This window comes from Falco rusticolus, chromosome 9 (assembly GCF_015220075.1).
Source record: "Falco rusticolus isolate bFalRus1 chromosome 9, bFalRus1.pri, whole genome shotgun sequence".
In the NCBI taxonomy this organism is placed as follows: Eukaryota; Metazoa; Chordata; class Aves; order Falconiformes; family Falconidae; genus Falco; species Falco rusticolus.
In genome coordinates this window covers 16,356,605-16,368,937 of record NC_051195.1, presented here as the reverse complement: position 1 = coordinate 16,368,937, position 12,333 = coordinate 16,356,605, and positions in this window count along the sequence as shown.

The window sequence follows — 12,333 nt, the reverse complement described above, 5'->3', positions numbered from 1 at the left end:
GTAGATGCGCTGCCCCAGCATGGCAGGCTGTCCTAATCACTGTCTTCCCTGGGCATCCCCCCCTGCTTCTCCTCCTGCCCTGCCTCTATTCCTTCTGCCGCACAGTCAGCCATATGGACTATCCTGTGCCTTGGGGTCTGGTGGAATGGGAGCCCTTGTATTGCACTACGAAGCCACCTGGGGGACTGCAGCTGCATTATGCATAATTACCAGATAGTTTATTGAATTTTTATATATATATATATATATATATATATATATAAAACCTAGCAATGCCACTACAACTATAAGCATGCTAACAGGTTAAGTGCACCTTTTGTTTGTAATTGGTTCTTATGCATTAGTGTTACATTTCTGAGGCAGGAAAAAGCTGGTTTATAGAGCACACCTAAGCAGGCAATTTCAGCTTTTGGCATTTCTTCCCCAATACCTCCTCCACTGGCAAATGTGTGAATGTAATGTTGGTTTACCACAGCCTGGCTTGATGGATTTTACAACAGGGCATTCTGGTAACACCATAGACTTACATATGAGTAAGACTTCTAAGACAGTGGCACAATTTATTCCCCCTTCCCGCTTAATGGATTCTTTCTGATCATTTTCACAGCACTGTGCAAGGTTTTTTTTTTTTTTCCTGCTGCACAAAAGGGGAAAGCTCCTAACGTGTTCCTGAAATGCCTTGTGAAGTTAATGTGACTTATTCTCCATCATCAAGCAAATGATACTGGAATGAATGAAAGTCAATATTTTTTCTCAAAGTTTTCTAATATTCAGTTCTCATATGGCATAAGGGAGTAAACTCTCAATTACACAAAGGCAAATACAGAGAAATCTGTCAAAGTCAATAGAGTTATTCTGGACACCTGAGTAATTTGTCCCTTGGTATGATTCATTCTCCAAAATCCACTTTGAATGTCCATAATAACTGTTTGCTATTCACTTACATTTTTAGCTCTGTTATAATTCTAATTTTTTCCATGTTTCACAAATAGCTGGAGTCAGTTTCTTTCAGACGATGCTATTTCCCCAACTTGGCTTCCCTATGAATAACCTCCATCATCACTATGCTACTTTTGCTTGAATGTTTCATTTTTAACAATAAACATCTATCCCAGATGCCTTATTTTCAGCTTCATTAAATGTTTTACTAGTTCATCTCGAGTCATGTCAATATTTACCTTGGACACGGTTCTGTATCCTTTCTAATACCAGAATTCTCCAGACAAGCATATTGTTCCTGGCTTGACTTCTCCAAGTCACAACCTAAAACTTTTTTTGACATACTAAATAAGATGCAAATTCACCCAAATATTTGCTTTGCTGCGTGCTGCCAGCTATGCCTATTCCAAACATCTCTGAACTGATTCACTTCAATTTCTGTGGACACACAGGCCCCAAACCTGAACCCAGTTACACAGAGGTCATTTCAAAGTCATCTGGTAACAGCAATTTGCAGAAGAGAAAGCAGAAATCAGGTATCAACCTTTCTGGAATAGTAGCCCAACAGACCATTTCTACTGACCCTTTTGCATGCTGGAGAAAGCGTGTCAGGAAACCCAGCGGGGCTACCAGCCCCAGGACCTTTGTGTTGGTCCTCATGGCACAAATCCAGATGTTTTTCAGAGAGATGGGACCCATGTTTTTTCACTCCAGCTCTCTCCCTTGCTCCTGACCAGCAGGGCCAACTTGTGCTGAGCCGGGCACAGCACAAAGGCCATCGTGTTGCTTCTTGTGCTCACCTGTGTCCTGAGCAGGTCAGAAGGCGGCTTGTGAAATAGCCAGCAGCAGCAGGATGCTCACCAGACAGAAGGGCAGCAGCAGCGTAGAAGTTCTCCAGTAATACCAATAACATAGGTAATGGTAGTAACTAAGAAAGAAGAGAGGTGGTCTTGAGGGTTGTATTGGAGCAATACAGAGCCTAGGAGGACACAAAGGTGAGTGGAACAGGTTCTGTCCCTTCGGCAGCTGCGAAAGAGCAACGCCTGGCTTTGGCAAGAGCTTGGCTACAACCGCTGTACGGCAATGACAAGTTGTGTAAAGGCAAGCAGCCGTGGGCACGGGGAGGAGCAGCGCGGCTGTCAGGGCGATGGTGTTTTAGGTGCGGGAATGGACAGCCAGCCTGTTGGCGTGGGACCCCAGTGGGAGGGATACCCGGAGCAGCTCAGTGTGCTCATCCCCAAGCGGTCCCAAGCTGTCGCCCACCGAGCCATCCACGTCCAGCCTGCCCCTTGCTGCTGTAAGCGTACTTCCTTGAGAAAAGTTGTTCTAAGTATGTACAAGGCAATGGGGAACAAAAATTTGAGAAGTGGAATTTTCTTGACAATTTTCTCGATTTTTACACTGAGTTTACTTCAGGTCCTTTTTCAAAGCAGTAGCACAAAAAAGGTAGCGTGAGGTTTGATATATTTATATTTTATATTCATGCACTGTACTGGAATATAACATTTTGAATTTTATATTGGATATAAAAAAGCAAAGGTGTCAAGCTGGGAAAGTGCTTTGGAAATAACAAAGGACTTCATGTTGAATTGTTTGAGGTCATTTTATCTGTTGCTCCTGACAGTATTTAAATACCAGCTTTTCACTTTGAAGTGTCTTTGGCTGTCACTCACTGAAATCAGTGGTGGACACCAGCGGGGCAGCTGGGCATGCACCACAAGGGCATCCATTAGGAAAGAAGCACTCAGATTTTTGGAGATCTCCAAAGTGAATATTATACCTGTGTCATCAACCCACGTTTCTCAGGAGGTGTCAACATGGCCTAGAGAAGCAGTGAGCCACATTCTTGTGAGAGGAGAGACAGTTTCACATCATGGCAACTTCCCTGAGCAAGATGCTCCTGGGAGCAGGTCAAGGAGGTGGCTCCAGGTCTCAGCCCAGGTGTGCAACAGTTTTAAACAGAAATCCAGGGTATGAAGCTGAGTCCACAGTGCAACAATTTCAGCGACTGCCATGCATGCAGATCCACGGGGCTAGTTTTGAAATACCTTGCTTGGGTGCTTTAGCAATAGCAGCACAAGTACATTATTCGTATCGGCAGCCCACATGCCTTTGCTAACATCCCAGCAAGAGTACCTCTGCACGGCGTAATGAAGCCAGTGTTTCTGTGCACCCTAGGCCACATTGCAGCTTAAAGACTGAGCTTACAGATGGTGTAAGACCCTGTGCTTTGATCCAAAAGGGCTGGACTGTGCCAAGAGGACAACTGAGGTTTTATTTTGTTTATGAAAGAACTTGCTCACCTCTAAAGCTGAGGCGGTCATTTGCCTTGTTTGGTCTAAGCCAGAATCAGAACGAGAGATGAGTTTGAACCCGGGGTATTCAAATTCCCTCCTCTGCCCGGCGTCTGCCCGCTCCAGCGAAAACAAGCAGCTTGGCACGGGAGGGGAGATGAGACGGGGTGAGGGACCACTGCCTCCCGCAGACACATGCAGCCAGAAGATAAAAGGGAATGGGTGAATACGAGACAAAATGCAAGTTTCATGTAAATGATCGCTTTCAGAGGCCTAATAAATGATTCTGTGCAATGCAACGTCAGAGATTTTTCTCTGCCATTTTTGTTTTGCATGTGTATTTAGGAGCTTTTTCCCCTTGAAGGATAATGTTCACGTTTTAAAATTTATATTAATCTGTCACTACATTAATCTGCCACTCTGTGAAAGGGCTTCTTTTTTTATTAAAGTGTCTTTTTTCCTTTTTAATGTGTTGCTGTATCAGAATGGGATAGGCTAGGATTTAGGATAAGGCCTTTCAACAGTGGTACTGCACAGGATGGGATGACATGTAGGAAAGCTGCTTTTTATATAGCATGATTTCTTGTGACCCAAACAACTGATCAGAGTTTTAGAGGTTTTGCATTTACCCTGGCTGGGGACCAGCATGGCTCTTCACTGCCAATCTCTCTGCTCCCGAGGGCAGTCGTCATTTCCAGAGCAAAGGAGGACTCAACCAGAGACAGAGGCGTCGCTGACAGATCCCCACCACTTCTTTCAGGCAAGAGTACTGCCCCAAAAGCTCTCAGGGTAGGTGTGTTTGACTTTTATTTTTTGTCTGGGTTTTTTTGGTCTGCCCCGCACCCCCCCCCCCCCCCCCCGCATCAGGTCAGGGGTGCTACTTGAAAGAAATTAGGAAATGCTTCCTTCAGAGCAAGGGTCTTTGACAGCCTCTGCTGGGTACCATCAGATGTCCTGTGCTCCCCTGCTCTCCATCCCACCTTCCAGTTAGAGATTACCCTGGGCTGCAAGCTGCACCTTACTCACCCTCACCTCCTTGTCTGATGTGGTTGTGAAAATCCCCCTGCGAGGTTCAGCCTGTGTGTTGGCTGAGGCATAGCAATCAGCCTCGTCCTTCCACCTCCGCTTGGAATATGGACAGTGAGGGGGCAATACAGGAAGGCACTGCAAAAAAACCCCAGATTGCAGAGGATGCCCGTCAAATCCTCACATTTCTTGTTGCTGCTGTCCTACATAGCCATCTGGGCTAACTGCTTGCCCAGGGTCTCACTCAAGTCTGTACATTTGGGCCCCTGTGGCCACAGTGGGCACCTTTCTCTCACTCTGTGCTGTCTTGATGCTTCTTATTCTGAGCTTGCTCTACCTCGTGACCTAACTAAAAATGGCACCAGATCACAGTGCTGTGATCAATCACTGTGTTCACTTCCTTTCATTCACTCTTTGCCTGTGTACCTTCAATTATTTTTCCCCTCAATTGTTTTTTTTCTTCCCATCAAAATACCTGGAAGCATTCCAATGACTTTTTCCTGCTGCTAAATATGAGCATTTTATTTGCTAATGTCCGCTTGAATTTGATCTTGAGCAGCATGGTGGCTTTATACATAATATTTTGCACAAGGGCCATGATTTCAGTGCCAGCTGCAGAACAGAGACATGCTAGTCCCACCTGTCTGAGTTCTGTTTTCTCCTCAGCTCTGGGAATTTCCATTTCACTCATCTTCATTCCCACCAGCCATCCTGCGTTTGGCCATGTGATTGCTTTCTTCCTGGAACAGAGGGGACAGTCATTCAGCTGCAGGTCGTACCTGGATTATCTTTAATCACTAGGCAGCATCGCCCATAGCCATCTCATTTCTTCTTTCAGAATAAGGGAAAAAACTCTCCATGAAAAGACAGAGGGTGTGAGGGTGCTTCTGAATTAGTCACTGAAAAAAGGTCCAAGGCTTAATTCTTATTATCAGACTCTCAGTGGAAACACAGGGTGAGACCAGTAAAATCAGTGGAGCCAGAATGGTATAGCTGAGATCCAGATCAAGATAGAGGTTTTGGAATATGCTGCTCTGAGGGATATTTTTTTTATTACAGACATCTCATCTCCTGCTTTATGAGTTATTTTGAAGGTTTACTGTATCCAAGAAAGTAGAGCAGGAGTTCAGATTATGAACTTTGATTGCTCATGGTTTATTCAATATTTTTAATAAAGTTTGAAAAGGTTCCCTTCCATCAAAGAATGTCCTCTTTGATTAATCAATTTAATGTGATATTTTCTCCATGGAGAATACAAAGCAGTATACCCCTTTGCCAGTTGTTTACAGGCAGCTTTGCTGCACACAATAGAACAATTATTTTCAAAGTAAGAGAGCTGTGATCAGAAATGTTCATAAACCACTTAATAGCGTAGCATCTTTTTCTTCCTTTAAAAACCACACAATAAAGACATATCAAGACATTTTTAATATAATCTGCATACTTCCCAAATAACGTACTCAGAGAAACAGAGTAATCTTAAATGGCTGCCTTCACATTTACATCTGTAACAGCTGCAGTAGCAGCTCTGTCGGGCTTGGTTTTATTCAGTGTTGCAGGATCAACATAAAATCTAGGCTGAAAATTAAAGGGAGTACATGCCCCTCTGACAGTCAAGAGAATGATTTTGGTCCAAGAGTATTTCTGGCCACAAGTCCCTTTCAAAAGCAGCTTTGTCATTTTTGCCTGGCCAAGTCCCAGTAAGAGCTATTATGATTTGTTACATTTTCTATAGAACCAGGAGGCCATTTATTAGCCTCATGGTATTGTATTGAGCTTCAATTATGTAATAGTCATTATTCTACTGAATATCCAAAGCTTTGTAAGAAAGTTTTAGCTCTGGAAAGAAATGTACAAGGTTCTCAGATGATTTTGAGGAAGATCAAACTCCCCCTTTTTTGCTAGTTGAAAGAGGAAAGGTCCCTTCTTGATATAAATCATGAATAATTTGAACAGACTTTTTTCTAAAGAAAAATTCCTTTTTCTTTGAAAGCCATTGATAGCTTGGGATTCAAGCAGAAAAGAATAAAAGGAGAAATAATAGTTTCTTCCTAGAAGAGAACGTTGATAGGTATGCTTCCAAATTAGCCAGATTTTAATTTAATTATAACCAAGGAGTGTGTGTGCATGTGTGATTTGCCTGCTTATGAGTGAGGAATGAGGCGCTCTCCCGTACGTATGTGGAAGAGGAGGGGGGAGGTCCTCAGCGGGTGTAAGCCTCGCTAAGGCCCCCCGATGCTGCTTTTGCTGTTGACCCAAGTCGGCTCAGCATGCGCCCCGCAGCCTTGTCTGCTTGTTTAGCTGCCTTTCACGGTTCAGCAATGCAAACGCTTGATACCTAACCAAATCCCAGTGGCCTTTCTTTTCCAACTGGTAAGAGTCATCTGCATCTCCCTGACTTGTCAACAAATTAACTACCATAAAATAACTGGTTAACTAGTTACCTGACATCCATAAAACAACCGTTACCTGACTGCCATAAAATAATAATAAGTAGATACCTGACATCATCCTCTTTCTGTCATCCCTTGGTATTTGCTTACAAAAAACAACCTGGAAACATAGATTTCAAAAGCACAGACATCAAAATAAAAATTGATCTGCTCCAAGTGATTCTGCCCTTCACAAGCCATTTTACATGATTGAAGGCTTCAGCTTCCAGTTCTCAGAGGCTTCTCCAGTTCTCAGTCACGTGTGAATTTCCCCTGCGCTGTCAGCAGCTGGACATGATGGTTCCTGTAACCACCAGCCACCAGGTAAGAGTCAGTCCAGCTGCTGCTTCTGATAATTTTTTTTAAACTAATAACAAATACACCACACACACAACGCACATACAACATACAAATGCAACAGCTGCTCTGCCTTAGAGTAACAAACCCAATTACTCCTAGGTATTCTTAGGAAATGGGAAAGCAATGTTCCCAAGGCTGACAGATTTCTGAAATTATCTTTCTTTCATGTATGCTCAGTTTAACTGGTATTTTAGTGAAATAACTCTAGCTTTATGCCAGCTGAAGAGAAAGTAGAAAGTAAATCAACAAGCTTTTTTTCGGACAGACTTCAGTATCTCAAAAAATTCACAACCAATGGAAATTTGCTGCAAGGCTGCACCCCTGTTACAAAAAGAACCAATTCAAACACCGCTACTACAACTCGGTGTGACTACAGCTGTTGCACAGCAAGCATATGTATGCTTGCATGTGTGTTTTGCCCTCTGTGAGGGCAAGCAAGAATAAAGCAAGTGATAATACATTGTGACCACCACCATGTCGTCCCCGTTATTTGTGCAGTATAAATGAGTTAGAGATGGATCAGGTGCGTTTGCATCTCATTCGCTAATTCCACTCAGAGCTGCATTTTGACATCTTTTTTCACAATAACAGGAAAGAAGCTGGATACTCAGTTTATCTGTAAAGATGTGAATGGAAGTAAAATGCATTTGCAAGTTACACATTTATTGGATCAAGTGAAATAAGGCATCAAGCCAGAATCTCATCTTGTTTGCCACTATGTAAACGATGAGTAAGTCGGCTAGGGTCAACAGAGCAGCAGCAGAGTCACATGAGTCACAGCACACTGCTCTTCGGAAAGATTGCTCCATGGCTAAATATACTATTACAGTCACTTCAAGAAAAGCTCTGCATAGAGTTCTAATAAATGCTGGCAGTGATGCTGAGCTCTGAGCAGTCATAAAGCCAAAAGGATGAACAGGAATTAACAAGTGGCCTTAAAAACCTATTGAAGAGAATGGAAGTATTGTCCGCACCAGAACTGAAGAATCAGAACTTTGGTCATGAAAATCATGTCCTATTTATTCCGCCACCCACATTTAGCCACCTTTCAAATGGGTCTGGGGGAAAAAGAAGCAGAATAGAAAACAGAATTTTCTTCCGGCTCAAAGTGCAGAAAATACCGCTAAACTCAACAGACTAAGCTTGTGCAAGTTACTGCTCAACCATGTGACAACAGGGAGTTTGTTTCACTATAATTTTAACCAGGCTTGTCCCAGTAAATGATGCCTTGCTCCTCCCAGGGGAATGCCTTAAACGAACCTGCTGTTGTCAGTGAACAGGAACAGCCACGTCGACAGAAGCCAATCCAACACCCCAGCCTCGTGATCCAGCACAAAGGTAATTCCAATAAATACCCTTTACATCTCCATCTGATACACACAGTGCTGAATCTGGAAAAGTGAGAGCTCAATAAACCATAAAAGAGATGCCCTTCGGTCTTTTCTTTTTTCAGCGGGCTCATAATTTAGTGCTATTACAACAATAGTTTTAGGTAACTACAATTGCTTATCAAATGTAGGTTTGCATTCTCTATCAACAAAGTACTGAATTAGAAGAGATTTCATAATTCCTTATGAATTGCTCTCCTACCTAGTCTTTCCACTGGAAGCCTGATTAAATGAGTATTATTTCTTCTTAAGTGGTTTTACAGGTCGTTTATCTTAGATTTATGAGTATCAACCTACTTTAGAAGGTATTAGATAGCTTTAACGTTTGACACGTATTCTCTAAATCATTTACAGTGCTCTCCATTTGCACTAGACGATCAGTAATCTTCTCAATATTAGGTTTTATTGACAATGCACCATATAGAGTCCTTATTATATGGTAATGATTTAAGATAGGTGCAAGATTGGAAACTAATAAATCCAAAAGCTCATTTTTGATTGTTGACACAGAGCTGAGGAATAATGTGCATCCATCTAAATCACTCTGTTTCTTAATAACGTCACACACATACATGTTTAACCTGTTAGGAGCAGAGTGCAGAGATGTGCAAGCAGATGCCAATTCCTGCTTTGAGCCTGACGGACTCGCACTTAAAGCTGTATTTACACAGAGAAGACCATCAGTGGGTACGAGACTCCCCCATTGCATGGGAGCGCCTGCACCCACCTTGCACCGTGCAGTGGGTGCAGGTGATGGTGCAGCGGGGGCTCAGCCCAGGTCTCCTGGTTCCAGAGCGCTCATTCATGCCTCGCTCCAGCTGGCTCATCGCAGGCTGCCACTGCTGTCCAAGTCTGACAGCCTCAAGCAGCCCAAGCACGCCTCTGTTATACTTGAGTCACGCCAAGGTAAATACGCCTATTGAGATCAAGAAGCATTTTGCCTGAGCAGGGAGTTACTAAGACTGAGATTAAGGGCTTAAAAATCAGCCCCATAATTTATATTTGGGAGACGGTATCAAAAGCTGTCCTATATTACAAAGACGTACCTTCATGTAGCCCTACACAATAATAATTTCACAGAAATATTGGCATTGATAGTAATTGAATTCAGTTGAATAATTGATTCAACTACTTCAATAGAAGATCAGCCCCCATATCTGTATTACTCACAGAAAATTGGAGTAGAAGAAAAAAAAATTAAAGTGAGAGTCTTTGGTAGCAAATGAACATCTCTCCACTTTCTACAGAATTAAAGTCTCATCTGCAACCCTGTAATCCAAAGGCATGTCTTTGAAATGCAGTCAAGAGATCTGTATCAGTCCTGCTTTTATAGTACGTCATCGGAAATGGTTTCTGGGGCATCGGAGCTGCATGAACCGGCAATTTGTTAAGTTGAAATGTGACATTTCAACAAAAGGCTGGGATGATCTCAGAGTAAAACCAACACAAAATCTGAATCCTGCTTTTATCCCAACAGCCACATGGTAAGAAAACTCCTGTGAAAAACTGGTGTTAGCAGCAAAATTGTCCTGTGACAATTACACATGACTGTAATTTTGAACAGCAGGGAAGTAGAGTAAAGAGGTGGCTTTCCCTCACCTTGCTCATTCAGAAAAACAACCCCAAAATCCTTACTCAGGCTAGAGGCTTGGCAGGCTCCCTCAGCTGTCTACAAATGATTTAATAGCAGAGGAACTGGTGCTACTAAACACTGAGAACTCCAAACTCCAATCAAAATAAAACACCTCATTCAAAGCAACACAGTGAGCATCACTGTTACTTTGTCTTACTTCAGTAAGACCAGGCGCAGATTTGCTGGGGGAAGGGAGGAGGAAACAAAAAAAAGGAATTCTCCCAAGTGAGGACTCCCCAGCACCGTACACACACTTCTGTCCTTGGCAGGAGGGAGCGCCTGCAGCCCCCCACCTGATAATGCATTAGCAGGCGATTTACTAATGTGCTGTGAAATAGCAGAAATATCACAAGTTCTGTTTTTATTATTAGTGGAGCTAACTGCATCCTGCAATGCAGTATCTGTGTTTCTGTAAACTTGTTTCATTCACTCAGTTCCTAAATCAGCAAAATTTAGCAATCTTCAGCATGGCTTTGTGATGAGTGAATTTTCTTTTACTACTGTGAAGAAGGCAGGAGGTCAAGAAGGCTTGGGAAAGTTTGTTAGTATGATCTGTAATATGAATTTGGCAGAAGAGAAATTGAGAACATTTCTTTGGAAAACAATCAAAGGGCAAAGTTTTCCTGTTGGAGCTGCATGGTAATTCATGATTTATATGCTCCAAAGAAACTTGCTACTCTGACGATTAGGATAGCAAAATAGTCACTGTTTGCCTGGCAGACCAAAGATGGTCATTTTTCCTCCTTTTGTCAGTATCTTTCTGTGCAGGCAGGGCCACGCGTGTGCCCCTCGACACGCAAAGATTGAATGCTACATCTCTGCTCAGGAAGATTATAATCTAAATTAGATATGGCAAGAAATTAAATGACAACAAAGAACAGGGCAGATGGCAGAAATTTAGGCTCAGTCTTGCAGAGGATGACACACGCTTTCTTTTACCTGGATTTCAGCTGCTCCTGGTGTACATGAAAAGTCAGTGTCTTCATGGTTAATCACTTGCATCACCTCAACACACAGAAGCGACCAACAAAACTGAGGATCTTGAGACCTTCTGAGGTGAGAAATCTTGAGCGTCCTGTATCCGTTCCAGCTGGGGTTAATCAGCAACGCAAAATTAAAGCGTGGAACTTATTGCCATTGAATAGTGTGGTGGCCTGGAGTACAGCCGAGTTCAAAAAAGAGAAGATGTTCTTTAATGCCAACCCCCAGCTGGGTCTGGGCACGTACTTTGGCTCCACAAGTTTCTAAAGCACTTATCAATGGAAGGGTACGCCTTCGTGTGGCAGATCTGTCAGGGTGCCCTGTTCCTGTACTCTTCCCTAAGCATCTCCCATAGCCAATGCCAAAAGAAGGACCCTGGGACACCTGGATCCTGCTCTGTCCAGACATGACATTTCTTACATTGTAAGCAATGCAATCACAAAAACAGACTGTTTAGACAAGAAAATTGTCTTGGCTAGAGTTTAAAATATGTAAGATTCAAATTTTAAGAAAACTTTGTATAAGACATCTTCAGAAAGGGCTAAAAAGAGCTAAATGAAAACTTTGGACTATTAATATACACCAGCCTCAGTGGAGGGAGGCAAAATCCTGAGGCTGCCTTTGCTGTTACTGGAGGAACTGGCTCACCTAGAAGGTGCTTCAGAGCACCCTGCAGAGGCTCCCACCATGAATCACCATCTACATCGGCATCCTGAACTGATACAGCTCCAGGTGCCTTTTTCCAGGAACGAAGAAGTACCATACTCATTTTAGGTGAATAACTTTTATGGACCATTCTTCCTCGTAGCCTCTTCTGCCAGGTCTCCCCTTTTGCTCCCCCTACCCCACATGGCTGCGGTAACACCTTTTCCTTTTTTGTTCTTTGAATCTGCTGCATAAACATGAAAAAATATATATACAACCACCAGCAGGCCTAGGCAACACTGTGAGATCAGAATTCTGCACGAACACAAACCTCACGTTTAATGCAGTCTTTGTTGCCTCAGTGACGGCACAAGCTCTAAAGCAGCCTACTGTGGAAAAAGTCAGGTTGTTTTTATCCTGGAAATATTTTACATTCTGTTCTTCTGCAGTATTACTAATTCCAAACTCTGTTTAATGCTCTGCCTCTGAATGGGACTCTCAATTACATGAGTCACTGCAACTATCCTTTGATTTTTTTTTATTTTTTTTTTCTTTTTTTTTTTTCTTTTTTTTTTTTTTGTCACGTACGTGTAATCTGAATCCCCAACTGCTGGAGCCTGAAGCTTGCTCTGCAC